Here is a 15,471-nt window from a genome sequence, read left to right as displayed (position 1 = left end):
GTACATCTGAATTGGGGGATATTTTGACATTCTTCCTTTCAAATCCTCTCAGGCTCAGTCAGATTGGATGGTGACCATCAGTGAACAGCCATTTTCAGGTCCCTCTAGAGGTGTTCAGTAGGTTCAGGTCAGGGCTCTGGCTGGGCCACTCTAGGACATTCACAGAGTGCAACTCCTGCATTATCTTGGCTGTGTTCTTACGATCATTATCATGTAGGAAAATGAACCTTCGGCCCAGTCTGAGGTCCTAAGTGCTGTGGAATAGATTTTCATTGAGGATATCCCTGTACTTTGCTCCATTCAGCTTTCCCTCAACCCTGACCAGTCTCCCAGTCCCTGCTGCTGAAATACAGCACCACAGCATAATGACTGCCGCCACCATGCTTCAGGGGTGATATTGAGCAGGTGATGAGCCACAGTGCCTAGTTTCCTCCAGACATAATGTTTAGAATTGAGGCCAAACAGTTGAATCTTGGCTTCATCAGGCCAGAGAACCTTGTTCCTCACAGTCTGAGAGCTCTTCAGGTGCTTTTTTGCAAACTACCAAGTGGGCTTTCATGTGTGGAGGGGCACTGAGGAGAGGCTTCCATCTAGACATTCTGTCATAAAGCCCAAATTGGCTGCGGGCTGCAGTGATGGTTATCCTATCTCCACACAGAATCTCTGTAGGTCAGTTAGAGTGACCATTGGGTTCTTGGTCACTTCTCTTACTAAGGCCTTTCTCTCCTAATTGACCAGTTTGACCAGGCAACTAGCTCTTAGAAGAGTTCTGGTTGTGCCAAATTTCTTCCGTTTGAAAATTATGGAGGCCATTGCACTCTTAGCAACTTTCAGTGCAACAGAAATTTTATTGTAGCCTTCTCAGATCAGTGCCTTGCAATAATCCTGTCTCTGAGCTCTGTAGGCAGTTCCTTTGACCTCATGGCTTTTGCTCTGCTACAGTATGCATTGTCAGCTTTCAATAGAGGGCATGTGCCTTTCCAAATCATGTCCAATCAATTTAAGGTGAAACTCCAATCAAGGGGTGGAAACATGTCAGCACCTATCAAGAGAAATGGGAGGCACCAGAGCTAAATTTCAAGTGCTGTTGCAAAGGCTCTGAATACTTACACAATGTGATATTTCAGATTTTTCTTTTTAATAAATTTACAGACATTTCTAAAATTCCGTTTTCATTTTGTCATTATGGAGTACTGAGTAATAGATTAATGAGGGGAAAATGAATTTCAACAACTGTAGAATCAGGCTGCAGCATAACAAAATTGACAAAAGTGAAGAGGGTCTGAATACTTTTTGAATGCACTGTATAAATGATACTTTTTCTATCTTCAATAGAGTAGTAGCAAAGGAATTTTAGTATGGCTGTAGAGGCAAATATGGCAATATAGAATCATGAGTGCGATATGCTCTGGCATTGTAGTTTATTTGGTAATGCAGACTGGACTTCCTGGCCCATGATAGCTTAATGTGAATTTAAAGTTTTAAACTCATGGGAAATACCAAGTTGCTTATCTTTGTACTAATTGAACTTGCTAAAGCATCTTGTGATCAGATACTACATTTACAGTGCAAGTAAAAGATCCTTTTATTATTTCAATTTTATTTGTTGCACATTTCAAATGATTCTGTGTGACTCACAGCAATTAAAATTTTATATTTAAAAATACAAGAATCATAATGGAAACAATTTAGATATCCATATAAAAAAACAGTAGCCGTGGTATCAGAAGATTCACCAATAATAGAGTTTTAGAAATAATAAATAAATAAACATTACTACTGCACAGCCTCTGCAGCACACCCAGATCCCCACACACAAGCAAAATTGTATCCATAAGGCTTTATGAAAAGCCAGTAGGCTTTTCATTCAATGGGTTATTATTCAGTAGCCATTCCTCTGGGAGATGATTTCCAAAGGATGAGTGCCATAACAGAAAAAGGCTTTTGTCCTGAATCCAACCAGATGACTTTGTAACCTAAAGCATGCTTGTTCTGCCAGACCTAATGGGACAGATAGATGAAATGGAAGAGGCATTCCCTCAAATACCCCACAAAAATAAAAGGGGAGGAACACTAGCAAACAGCATCTAAATCTAATTTTGATTGTGAAACTATATTATTACACATGCTAAATTATCATATAATGCTTAAAGAAAGAAGGAACCATCAGATTTCTCATTTATAATGTAATAACTATCAAGATATACACTTTTAAAAGAGAAGCAAGAGGAAGACTCTGATTTTCTCTGATGTCCTTCTGTTATTGGATAAACCATAGCATTCCTTTAAATGGTTTGAAATAAGGCAAATGGAATTGTTTAGATTCCTTACTAAGGATTATGAATCTTGCTTCAACAGTAACAGTAAACCTGAGACAGCTGCCTGGATGTTTGCCACCATAGGGTTTCCTGAAAATAAACATTTTTTATTTCTTTTTTAATTTACACTATAAAGAAATTTTTGGCTGTCCACAATAATAATAATATTGACAATATTTTATTCCCCTAATAGGGGAAACAGTTCTTTTTGATGCTTTTTTGAGAAAGAAAGAGAGCGGTCACAGCATCAAGAACAGCTTGGAATGCAGCTTTTGTATTGTAATACTATCAACAATACAGTTAATGTAAAAGTATTCAGTATTGCATTTAAAATTATACTGAGGAAGTTCATTTAGGTTGCACTTCTATATCACTATTTTGGAGTGGATCTTGTTAAATTCTTTGGGGTTAACATGTAGGTTTATTCTTTTGTTGCTGCTTTCAGGTTCTTAGATGAAATAAAGCCAAGAATTTTAAAATCTTATTTATTTACTGATGTTGGAGTTATGACACATGTACACATTACATTTTAAACAGGCTACTTCTTTATTACATGTTCACTACTGTTAGAGGAACATAAAGTAATTTTAAAACGAATGAATAAAATTGTCATTTTTCTTAGGCAAATAGACATCACTTAATTTTGTAACATTTCTTCTGTAAGCTGCTTCTTCTGATCTAGCTACTGATGGAAATTCCAGCTCTTACATGCACATTGAAAACTATCTTTGCTGTATTTTAGTTCAGCTTGTCTTTTAAATGAATAATTTTCAAACATTGGTATACAATTTGTTACATAACTTTCAACAAGAGACATGAGTTGCAAATATCATTATGGTATATGTACCATAACAGTTCATAGACTTAAAAGAGTCAAATACAGAGAAGAATACACCCATTTGTTCTGCATCAGACGTAAGTAATCTACTTGGAGTAATACAACTGAAATTGAATCTGTCCCAAAATTTAAGAGAAAATATTCCCAACAAACTTTACTTAAGAAAGTTAAGGGCTGCATTTTATAAGAAAATTCACAAACTCAGAGGAAGATTTGTCTGATAAAACACATCTATAGAAAGGTGGGCAAGGGCTTTGAAAAACGGGGTGATTAAGAAAGAATAAACAAGGACTCCCAAATCTGAATTAACTTTTAAATGAATAAACAAGGAAGCCTAAAACAGAATAAACACATATGACATGAGAAATTTAGAATTGTCTTTTGCTTAGGCAAAACCTAACAGATCTAGTTTCTGTTCACAGATGAAAGGAACTTTGGCAATAAATATAAATTGTATTGCTTAACTCTAGCGAGTAAGCTGGATCCAGAAGATTTTAAATACAGGCTGCCTTAGCCCATTCTTGCAGAAATATTTTGACATCTTACTGTCCCCTAGATCATTCTATTAACTTCCAATTAATATCTAGGCAGATTTATCCCTACTATGGATTTTATTTTTGATAATTCCAATGAAGAGCACAAAATTTCCTGATTCAATACCTGTTGGTTTTGATATTCCTTACTTGATCCCACCATACATGTCCTGTTCACAGACTTGTAGAATTTGTTGAGCTGCTCTTAGGAATACAGTTTTAAAATAATAATTTATTATAATGACTGGTGGTGATTTTGTAAATGCTGATGTTCAACTTCTGGAGCATCACATAAATACTATTGACATTGACAAAATCTCAGTCTGTTAAGTTGCAAAAGGCAGTTTTACTTGGAACAGTTTCCATCCTCTAACAATACATTTAACATCATCAAATAACACCTGCCTAACTCAGGTCCTTGGGAAGGACTCAATAGGCAGATTAAACATTGCTAAATCCATCTTAAACATTTGGCTGACTATCCAATCATAGTAATATTTTAATATTATTAAACAAAAATGTCTGTCTATTCCAAGTCCTTGGGAAGGACCTAAAAGGTGGACAAAAATGTCAAATCCAATCTAAACATTGTGTAACCAACCACATTAATACTAATTTTTAAATTGTATTCTGCCTGACTCCCAAGGTTGGAGCATCTTACAGCAATCAAAGGAATTATAGTAACCTATAAAAGATGGCTTACATATCAGATCAGAAGGAACAAAGCAAAGGATCTCTCTCCCCCTTGCCAAAGCCTTTTATGAGGAGCCAGGTCTTCATAGCCCTTCTAAATAACAACAGATTCCAGATCTCATGGAAGGGGGGGGGAGAGAGACCTCATTCCAGAGGGAAGGAGTTATTACAGAGAAAGCACACTTCCAAATTCCTGATAGTGATATAGTTTAGTCAAGGGAATCTTGAGCACACTAATATTGCAAGATCAAATTGGCCAGGTAAATATAGGAAATAGACAGTCTGTCAAGCAAACAGCCCCTATGCTATACAGGACATTATAGCCAGCATCTTTAATTGCACTTGGAATCAAACTCAAAAGCAGTGCAATTCACAAAACAAAAACATAACATGAAAACTATAGCACATCCATTTCTGCTTGTGCTGCTGCATTCCATATCAGCTGAATTTTATGGTGATCTTCAGCAGCCCAATCTACAGAGTCTTGTAGTAGTTAGGCCTCAAAGCTAAGTATGAGTGACTGGCTGAAGACCTTCTCCATCAATTTGGTGAAGGATGTACCCCAGGGATCCCCAGGCCATGATCTACATGCAACCAGGCCGCAAAAAAGCACACGCATATATGCGTTCAACTCAATTTGTGTGAACAGTGGTCCAGTGCACATGCACAAGTTGACTCGTGCAAGCGACAAGCTGATGCATATCTTGTGAATCAAGCTGCACAGCTGGGTATGTGCTGGCCCACACATTCAATGGAATGTCCCAAATTCTGAATAATGCAAACTTTCATAGTCAACTGATCTTGATAGGATTGAGTCAGAGGTGGTTCCTCCTCATTCAAACCTGCACAGCTTCCAGGCATCTGAACAGAACCTTGACAGCCTCACTTGGTTAGGCCAGAGTTGAAAGATACAATTGGGTTTCGTAAGGTTACTCATGATCCCAGATAAGTTGATGACTACAACCGATGGTTTCATATAGTTGTGGAAAAGCAGGAAGAGAGATTAGTATCCTGCAGCATACCAAATAGGTTGTGGTCTCTTATGATTGTAAGCTGGCCAGAGTTACCTTGAGGTAAGATGGGCAGTCAATCAATTTTACAAATATATAAATAAATTTATTCACCTAATCAACACCGACTAGAACCAACCCAAGAGAAAAAAAGATAACCACAGTAAAATGGTGCCCCTAATCCCGAACCCATGGACACTGGCAGAAGGTGGTTGATGGCATCAAAAGTGCTCAGCATCTTCAATCCCAAAAGTTATCAGCAAATATAGCTAAGTATGTTCCAGTACAAAATCCTAGCCTGAAATCCAATCAAAACATATCTAGATAATCTATTTTCTCCAGACTCCTTATCAGCTGCAGACCGAACACCTTCTCACCAATCTGCCCCAAAACAGAATTTGGGGTACTTGTTGGTAGTTGTCAAAAATTGTTGCATCCAAGATGGCCTCTTGAGGAGGGAGCACATGATTTTTTTTTCAAGGCAGTCCACTAGTACTCCCTCCTTTAGGGAAGCTGATGCTAAGCCTGGATATAACTGCAGATCATTTTCCTGGATGCTTGTATGTTGTAGGAGGGGCCTGATTCAGCAAAGAGGTGGCCAAACCAACAGCAAGAAAATCCTGTTCACTTCCTTTGGAATCATCAGCTCCCTCCCAAACCATGCCCTGAGGGATCAGCCTGGTCTATTGAGTCTGAGTCCAAGTTGGAGCAAATCAGAGAGATTTTATCCACGACCGTGTTTTCCTGAAAATAAAACAGGATCTTATTTTATGTTGATCCCTGAAATAAGCGCTTGGCCTTATTTTTGGGGGTCTTATTATTTTTCAGGTGCAGGAGGTGATGAGCGTGGTCACCTCATGGCTGCTGCTGTGTTGCAATATTTTTGGGGAGGGATTATTTTAGCGCAAGCACTCAAAAGCCTGATTGGGTTTATTATCCAGGGAGGGCTTATTTTCAGGAAAACAGGGTAGAAGCCCAACAGATGTTCCAAGGATCCCACTCTACCTAATCGGAACCAAAGGAAATGGAACATCTATAGAACACATTCCAACAAAATCTATGCAACTTTATCAAAAAAAGTCCCTGACCATTCAACCCAATACAGCACAACCACCGCAAATCCTAAAAAAATTACACTGCCATTCATAAAAAATATTTCAGAAACTACAATGGATTATTACAACCACATAGAATCAGTGTAGCACACATGTCAACTAAAACCCTTGAAAACATCTTAAGGAAACCAAAAAACCCAGAAACCTTTGAAGAAAAATAGGAGTCCTCTACAACATGCAATATAAGAACTGCAACAACCACTATGTAAAATAAACAGGCTGAAGACTGGCAGAACACATCCATGAACATCAACTGGCAATCAAACGGCATGATGAAAATTCTTTAATTTTGCAACTTATAAACAGATTTAACCATAGTTTCAATTGGGAAAATTTGACAATCCTAGACCAGGCCAAATCCAAAAATGTCAGGGAATTTCTAGAAGCCTAGCACTCTGACAAATCAGCCATTAATAGACACATAGACATTTAACAGCATTTATAGGCTGCAAAAGGGACAATCAACCAGCCACAAAGAGAAAAAAAAACTCCAGCACATCTCCACCATAATCAGCACTCAGATCAGCATAGATTAACTCCAAGGTGAACTTCAGACCAACAATCAAGTAAGCAATACCCCAATCAAGAAACTGCCAAAGAGCCAGTAGTAAACAGCCCAACCAAAGAATCCCTAAGACTGCTCCCACCCACCCACACAGACAGGCAAGGCACCAGAACATAAACTGACAGCAAACAGTACTCCTTACTAGCACTGATGTTGTTTACCTAGTTAGGGTAATGAAACATTTGTAAGAAAACAAGGTCAGAGAGCACCAAGGACCCCTGAGGGACCATTTTCTTTTACAGTTGAATAATAATAATTTTAAAAAACCGAACAATTTTGTTTTATTACTATTTATGTATATGAAGAAAAAAAAACAGTTATGGCAACTGACTTGTCAAAACTGTGGTGAAAAAAACCATGTGACTACTGAAGGTATAATATAGAACAGGCTAGTCAAACTGGCGGCCCATGGGCTGGATACATCACATGCAGGCCATGCCCACCCTGGCTCCGCAAAGGCAAAGAAATGTCACGACCCGGCCCGTGATGTAATTGAGTTTGATACCCGCGATGTAAAATATTGATGGAAGACAAGGCTGTCAGTATGATAGGTTGCTTTTGGATTTTTTTGACTAAATCCATGAAACAAACTAACCAAAATGTTGTCTTGTGTTTGGTCCATGGTTCTCATAACATATCACAGATTTAAAGTCATATTAAGCAATTATGTTCAAGAGGAGCTGAATTGCTGATGATTGATGTAAACATACCCATTATCATCTCTCTGGAAGTTTTTTCAGCTTCTCCATCTAGATTAGAGTCCTGGATTTTCCAAATGTTCACATCCAAAAACAAATAAGGGCCATCTCTACTGAGGAAATATCTGTACATAAAAATATACCATAGATTTGTTCCTGATTTGTATTCAGAGGTATAAAAAACCTTACAAATGCTCAGGAAGGGGAGGTTTTGAAGCCATTTAAAGACTATTAAAGATAGAAAGGCTTTATTACTATTAAAGAATATATATTTTGTTAAAGAAAAACAAGAAGTATACAGTTTAGAAAACAGATGAACAATTCATGTCACGTATATATATACAAGTGTTTATATTTTTTTTTTCACTGAACCTTAGTAATGTGGAATTAATAGTAAATTTGGACTTTTTATTACTTTATTCTTATTTTCTCTAGTTCAGGTAAATCTTCCTTAATATTTGGTTTAAGGGATTATCTTCACTTTATTTTCATAGTTGTTTCTTACATTCTTCATTTACTTGTTTTCCATATTATCATAGATTTTCTTCTACATCCAATAATCTTGGTTTCAATTTCTGAAAAATAAACTCACTTGAGACTTTGTGACATCAGAGTTTACAGAAGCTTTTCAAGCCTAGATTTTTTACCTTTTTTCCAAAGGCATGATCTAAAAATAAATACTTTCTGCATACACCCTGTTTGGGCTTTAAAAATAACTTTTCATAATGAATAAATTAGAAAACTATCAATCCCTGTGCATATCTTCATCATTTAACAGAAGTCATGCTCTCTTAATAACCAGAAGTTAATTTGAAATATTGTCAGTTTTGCTTTTAAAGCATTTTGAGTGTCAGACTACCTGAATTTAAGTAGAAATGGTATGGTTATTTATATCATACAGATGGTCATGTTTTTCTTTGCATATTTTATTTTAAGAAAGACTAAATTTTCATTGTATTTTCACTGTAAATGAATGAGTCCATTTGAAGCTTCAATTAATCTGGAACAACCAACTTTGTAGTTATTCTGACTTGCTATCAGGCAAAAAATGAGACAGAAATATCATTTTTCCTGGGGAAGGGAGATTTTAATCTCATAATTTACCCCACTTCAGTTCTTTTTCTCAGCATATTAGAAGCTGATCCAATCAGTTATTTATCTTCCCAATCCCCAATTGGTTCCTCTATTTCTCTTTAAAAAGTAACCCATTTTTGGTAGGTTAAAAAAGTATAAATCCTTGCTAGGCCATTTTTAATTTTTTAATGACCTTTTAATTTGAAGACTGGTACGTTTCTACATAGCCCAGTATGTAAAATGATGTATTATTTTACGTCAATACCAGTACACATTTCGCATACTTATGCAACCAAATACTTTGCTCTCACTCTCTGCCTGACTTGATCCTTTAGATATTATTTTACTCCCACCTAGCTGAACTACTACACAAAGAAATCAATAAAAAATGTGCAAGTTTTTTTTTTTTTTTTACTGTTGCAATGACAGTGTGTGTATAAGTTCTTTATGCTACAAATGAAGGATAGCAGCAAACTTTTGTTTGCTTTACAGTGAATTGCTAAGTGTTTTTTCTCTGGTCAGCGAATGTTTTTAGCTCTACTTCTCAGCTTTCAGTAGGTCTTGGAAACCCTGAAATTATTTTTATACGCCTTTCTTTTTGAATATTTTACATATTTACATATAGTATGTATCCAAGAATGCTGAAAGCATTGCTTTATTTTTAATAACTGTGTTTTGTTTTCAAGTTAACAGATACTTGACCACCCAAGATTTATCTTAGTGTTGAAGGAAGTAATATTTCATATCTGTTTTTAAATATTAACATTTTTATTCATTTGCATCAGCAAAAGGTATCTACTAATCTTCACACAGACCTTATAGGAGTGTTTACATTATAACCTACACCAGTGGTGGGTTTCAAAAATTTTTTGAAACCTACTCTGTGGGTGTGGCCTCCTTTATGGGAGTGGCTTGCCGGCCATGTGACATGGTGGGAGTGGCTTGCCGGCCATTTGTTTTCTCTCTCTCTCTCTCTCTCTCTCTCCCTCTCTCCTTCCTTTTGTCTCTCTGTTCCTTTTTCCTTTTTTTCTTTCATCTCTCTCACTTTTTCTTTCTTTTTTCTTTATTTATTTATTTATTTTCTTTTTTTATTTATTTATTTTCTTTTTTTATTTATTTATTTATTTCTTCCTTTCTCTCTCTCTCTCTCTCTCTCTCTCTCTCTCTCTCTCTCTCTCTCTCTCTCTCTGTGTGTGTGTGTGTGTGTGTGTGTGTGTGTGTGTCAGTAGTGGGTTTCAAAAAATTTTGGAACCTCTTCTGTAGGTGTGGCCTGCTTTCCGGGTCCACTGGTGGAACCTCTTCTAACCGGTTCAGTAGATTTGACGAACCGGTTCTACCGAATAGGTGCGAACTGGTAGGAACCCACCTCTGACCTACACCATTAACTTCCTAAAGAAATGCTCTAGAAAATTATTACAATGCTTTGAATTGAAAGTGCAAGCTCCATCCCTTCACAATACACAGCTTTTGGACTCATCTCCAAGATATCAGTGAATGCTTGCTTTGGTATGTTAAGTAGGCTTAGAAAATTGCCATATGTTTAGCCAAACGTTCTTCCATCTAGACCAGTGGTTCCCAACGTGGGGCCCACGCCCCCCAGGGGGGCAGTTTGATTTTTAATGGAGACAATTTGAACCTTGTTTAAACTAAGTTAATGGCCCTTTAGGCTTCCTCCACATGAGTAGAGTTCACTTTTTGAATAAAGTAAGAATTATATGTCACGGGGGGGGGGGGGGCATCAGGATTTTTAAAATGCTTGGGTGGGGTATGGCCAAAAAAAGGTTAGAACTAGATGGATCTAGACCTACATGTCATTATTGAAGCTGACCTGAAAGAATAGTTCTTTATGCAAATACTTTCTGAAAAAGCATTTTCAGTGCCAGTAAGCAGAATCAGAAATATACACATTTCAGTAAAGGAGAATATTTGTAGCTCAGGGTTGAAAGGAAGGGTCCTTGGTGCTCTCTGAGTTTGCTTGTTTTCTTGCAGATGTTTCATTACCCTAACTAGGTAACATCATCAGTGCTAGCAATGGGTAATGAAATGTCTGCAAGAAAAAAAGCAAGGTCAGAGAACATTAAGAATCCCTCATACACAAACATATGTATTTATTTGTATCTCGCTTTTATAATTTTTACAAATAAAGTGGCGAATACATCCAACACACCTTCCTCCTCTTATTTTCCCTACAACAGCCCTGTGAAGTGGCTTGGGCTGAGACAAGAGTGACTGGCCCAAGGTCATCCAGCTGGCTTTCATAGCTAAGACGGAACTAGAACTCAAGGTTTCCCCGGTTCTAGGCTGGTCCTTAAAACCAGATCCCAACAATATTTTTATGACAAAAAACTAACCAAAAATATGTGAAGCAACCTATACAGGATTTGGTTGGTTTTGTTTTTTTTAAAGAGGGGGTAATTATGTTTTGTTCTTCATGTTGAAATATTTAAAGAAAAACTTTCTAGGTAGCCAAGACATTCATTTATTTCTATTTGCCCTTTCACTACTTTGAACATAACTTTGTATTATAATACATCCAAGTTTGCAATTAAATTGTCTGCTCTTAGCAGAAATATTTTCTAACAGGGCCTCAAGCTGTCTCAGAAGCAATTTCACCGTGCTAAATTGCATTTGAAATATAATGACTGTAAAGTTTACCGATGAGCATCTCTCATGTTTACATTAAATATTCTCTGTCTGCTGAACTAGAATTCACCTTACCATAGTAAATGAAAAAAAAGGAAAGAAAACTTTTTTAAAAATTATAACCAAAGGGGAAAAGTTTTAATTTTGGAAAAAATATCATGGGGGATTTTAAAATATATATACAATTTTAATTAAAATAAAATACTTAATTAAAATACAATAATTAAAATAAAGTACTTAAAATATTTATCACTTGCAAGAATATCTTGATCCTATTAGGTGTCATTGTTCAACACTTCAAATTCAGAAACAAAAAGGTACTTCAGGATGGGGAATGAATGCATTCTCTTAACTAAAAGTATTTTTCCTATAATTAAAAAGCAGCAATAGCTGTGCAAAACCAGGAACAGGTGTGATTGCCTTAGAGTTTCAAATAGGTGTTCTCATCTGACCCTCCCCCAGTAACCGAAGTACTGTGTGGTACCTCACACAAGCAACCCTTAATATTAACCAATCTGATGGCCTAAAAATGTAGTGCTGTTACATTATGTAATATATCACATTTTCTAGTTTAAAAAAGTATCAGGATTTGTACTAAGCATTCATTTGTTCCGCTCTTAATCATGCCGTGATTTTCCTACATTAACACCACCTCACGTAGATAAACATCTCATTGCAGATGGATCACAGGTTTTTAAAATTACACTTTGTAGCATTATAAACTGAGAAGTTTATGTTGAAGTTGTCTTGTTAATTGCTATTCAGGTCTCATATGCTAAATAGCCTTTGATAAAAATGATAAAGTTTATTACAGTAATTCTTTATGGCCCAATCCATAAAACATTTATAAAATTTCTAATAGTTCACATCTTAGATGCAGGAAAGAGTTTTTATTTAATCCTTCATTTTCTATGTGTCGTCAATCAACCCTCTAAACATAGAAAAGACATTGTGTTAGAACCAAAAGATCTACCCTGTGGTAGCTGCCAGTGCAACAAACAACAAAAATGAAAGCTTTTATTTTTTCCTCCCCAAATTGTACAGATGAAAGCACAACTGCAATTCCTTCCACTTGAATGACAAGGTTTTTCTGCGTCTTGCCTGCTGCTGTTATCTAAACCCAGAAAGATCAAATGAGAAAGGAGAATGGTGAAAACTGGAGATTTTCCCTTGGGCAAATGGGAACACATTCTACTTATACCAAGGGATTTTTCTTCTGTATGCTGCAATCAGTTTTTCTCATTTATTCTGTGCGCTGATTTTTCTCTTTGAATAAACACTCAAGGCATTGATGGAGATTCTCAATCATCCAGGTCATGGTTGTCCCAAGGGTGTTTTTCAAAAGGCAACTGGACTTTCTTGTCCAGTTCATGAAAGCCTAGTTGGTTTTGGAAAAGCACCTTTGGGAAACGCTCGAGGCATTTACAGTTTGAAACAATACAGGTACACACAAATGCAGAATATGGAAAATATGTTAAAATGTAAATGAAAACACTGATAATGTATTTTTTACTATCAAAGGCCAAGGAAAAGAAAAGCATATTTGCAGATTTCTTAAAGCCAAATTCACCTCCGAGAGAGTACAATTTTATAACCCGAGAGAAACACAGCACAAAATTGTCTCCTGGCCTGTTCAACAGGCAAACCTCTGAAAGTGGGAGCACTTTCAGAAGTGCCCTTTGTACAGATATTTAAAGTATATGAAGGCAAGTTACTTCACATAGCTACAGCCTAAACGGTTTGAAGTTTTTTTTAAAGTGTAGTTTCTTCAACCACCTCTCTATACCATATCAGCTGTTCTCTACATTATGTATATTTTCAAATGATTCTGAACAAAATAGGATTTTGGGACACTTGGAAATTTTATTTTGCTGGATTGATATGAAGTCCTTCATTTGCACATCTCTTGAATGGTCATGATGTTAGCCATGGAGCATGGATGTTCTTCATCTCATAAATCTTTGGTCTATACCTGTCAATTTTGGCTACTGGCCTTGGCCTTTACAATTACTAGCTATATTTCTAGTCAAATCACTTGTAATAAAATTGTCTTTACAAATAACTGAACTTGTTGTTTCTTATTGTGCCTCTCTGCATGCAAGTTAGCTGATGCAGTCACCAAACTGAATACCACTTCACAAGATTGGCATTTTTTCTTCTGTTCATAAACACAATAAAAGTACTTATAATGTATTTTTTAAGCCTCCACGTAGCTAGAACCCAGTGATTCAAAGTAACGTTCTGCATATGCATTAGAAGTTTCCTGGTTCTGAAATGCCACTTTTGAAGTATAGGGGATTTTCTCCTGCCATACAGTGGGGCAAAAAAGTATTTAGTCAGCCACCAATTGTGCAAGTTCTCCCACTTAAAAAGATGAGAGAGGCATGTAATTGACATCATAGGTAGACCTCAACTATGAGAGACAAAATGAGAAAACAAATCCAGACAATCACATTGTCTGATTTGGAAAGATTTTTTTTTGCAAATTATGGTGGAAAATAAGTATTTCGCCAATATCAAACGTTCATCTCAATACTTTGTTATATATCCTTTGTTGGCAATGACAGAGGTCAAACGTTTTCTGTAAGTCTTCAAAGCTTGGCACACACTGTTGCTGGTATGTTGGCCCATTCCTCCATGCAGATCTCCTCTAGAGCAGTGATGTTTGGGGGCTGTCGTTGGGCAACACAGACTTTCAATTCCCTCCAAAGGTTTTCTATGGGGTTGAGATCTGGAGACTGGCTAGGCCACTCCAGGACCTTGAAATGCTTCTTACGAAGCCACTCCTTCATTGCCCGGGTGGTGTGTTTGGGATCATTGTCATGCTGAAAGACCCAGCCACATTTCATCTTTAATGCCCTTGCTGATGAAAGGAGGTTTGCACTCACAATCTCACGATACATGGCCCCATTCATTCTTTCCTGTACACAGATCAATCGTCCTGGTCCCTTTGTAGAGAAACGGCTCCAAAGCATGATGTTGCCACCCCCATGCTTCACAGTAGGTATGGTGTTCTTTGGATGCAACTCAGCATTCTCTCTCCTCCAAACATGATGAGTTGTGCTTCTACCAAACAGTTCTACTTTGGTTTCATCTGACCATATGACATTCTCTCAATCCTCTTCTGAATCATCCAAATGCTCTCTAGCAAACTTCAGATGGGCCCGGACACATCTGGCACTGCAGAATCTGAGTCCCTGGCAGCATAGTGTGTTACTGATTGTAGCCTTTGTTATGTTGGTCCCAGCTCTCTGCAGGTCATTCACTAGGTCCCCCTGTGTGGTTCTGGGATTTTTGCTCACTGTTCTTATGATCATTTTGACCCCATGGGGTGATTGAGGGAGATTATCAGTGGTCTTGTATGTCTTCCATTTTCTAATTATTGCTCCCACAGTTGATTTCTTCACACCAAGCTGCTTGCCTATTGCAGATTCAGTCTTCCCAGCCTGGTGCAGGTCTACAATTTTGTTTCTGGTGTCCTTCGACAGCTCTTTGTCTTCACCATAGTAGAGTTTGGAGTGTGACTGTTTGAGGTTGTGAACAAGTATCAAAAAGGGGCCATTAATACAGGTAATGAGTGGAGGACAGAGGAGCCTCTTAAAGAAGAAGTTACAGGTCTGTGACAGCCAGAAATCTTGCTTGGTGACCAAATACTTATTTTCCACCATAATTTGCAAATAAATTCTTTCCAAATCAGACAATGTGATTGTCTGGATTTGTTTTCTCATTTTGTCTCTCATAGTTGAGGTCTACCTATGATGTCAATTACAGGCCTCTCTCATCTTTTTAAGTGGGAGAACTTGCACAAGGTGGCTGACTAAATACTTTTTGCCCCACTGTATATAATAGCAACAAGAAAGAAAAAAACATTGACCAATTCAGATTCTGACCTAGAGCATAGAAACATAGGAAGTGACTTTAGAGTTGCTGGATTAACACATTACAGTAAGCCATTATGCTATTCGATTTTGGATTAGTATATAA

At 37.1% G+C, this 15,471-nt stretch overlaps 2 protein-coding genes across 5 annotated transcripts in view; both read left to right on the top strand.

Annotated features, from left to right (window-relative positions):
* TIAM2 (TIAM Rac1 associated GEF 2) overlaps positions 1–15,471 on the top strand; it is a 227,818-nt gene that overhangs the window by 4,978 nt on the left and 207,369 nt on the right. The gene's annotated exons all lie outside the window — the stretch shown is intronic.
* SCAF8 (SR-related CTD associated factor 8) overlaps positions 1–15,471 on the top strand; it is a 192,827-nt gene that overhangs the window by 52,458 nt on the left and 124,898 nt on the right. The window contains exon 21 of one of the 4 annotated variants that reach the window (XM_087718258.1): positions 12,532–13,520. The exons of the other annotated variants lie outside the window; for them this stretch is intronic. The gene's annotated coding sequence lies outside the window, so the exon portion shown is untranslated. Of the gene's footprint in view, positions 1–12,531; positions 13,521–15,471 lie in introns of those variants that run through there. 4 annotated transcript variants of the gene reach the window in all.

This window comes from Thamnophis sirtalis, unplaced genomic scaffold (genome assembly GCF_051295495.1).
Source record: "Thamnophis sirtalis isolate CommonGarterSnake01/CBP01778 unplaced genomic scaffold, rThaSir2_p1.2 scaffold_6, whole genome shotgun sequence".
Taxonomy (NCBI): Eukaryota; Metazoa; Chordata; class Lepidosauria; order Squamata; family Natricidae; genus Thamnophis; species Thamnophis sirtalis.
The sequence above is the reverse complement of the archived record's forward strand: the minus strand, read 5'-3'. Positions and strand labels throughout refer to the sequence as shown.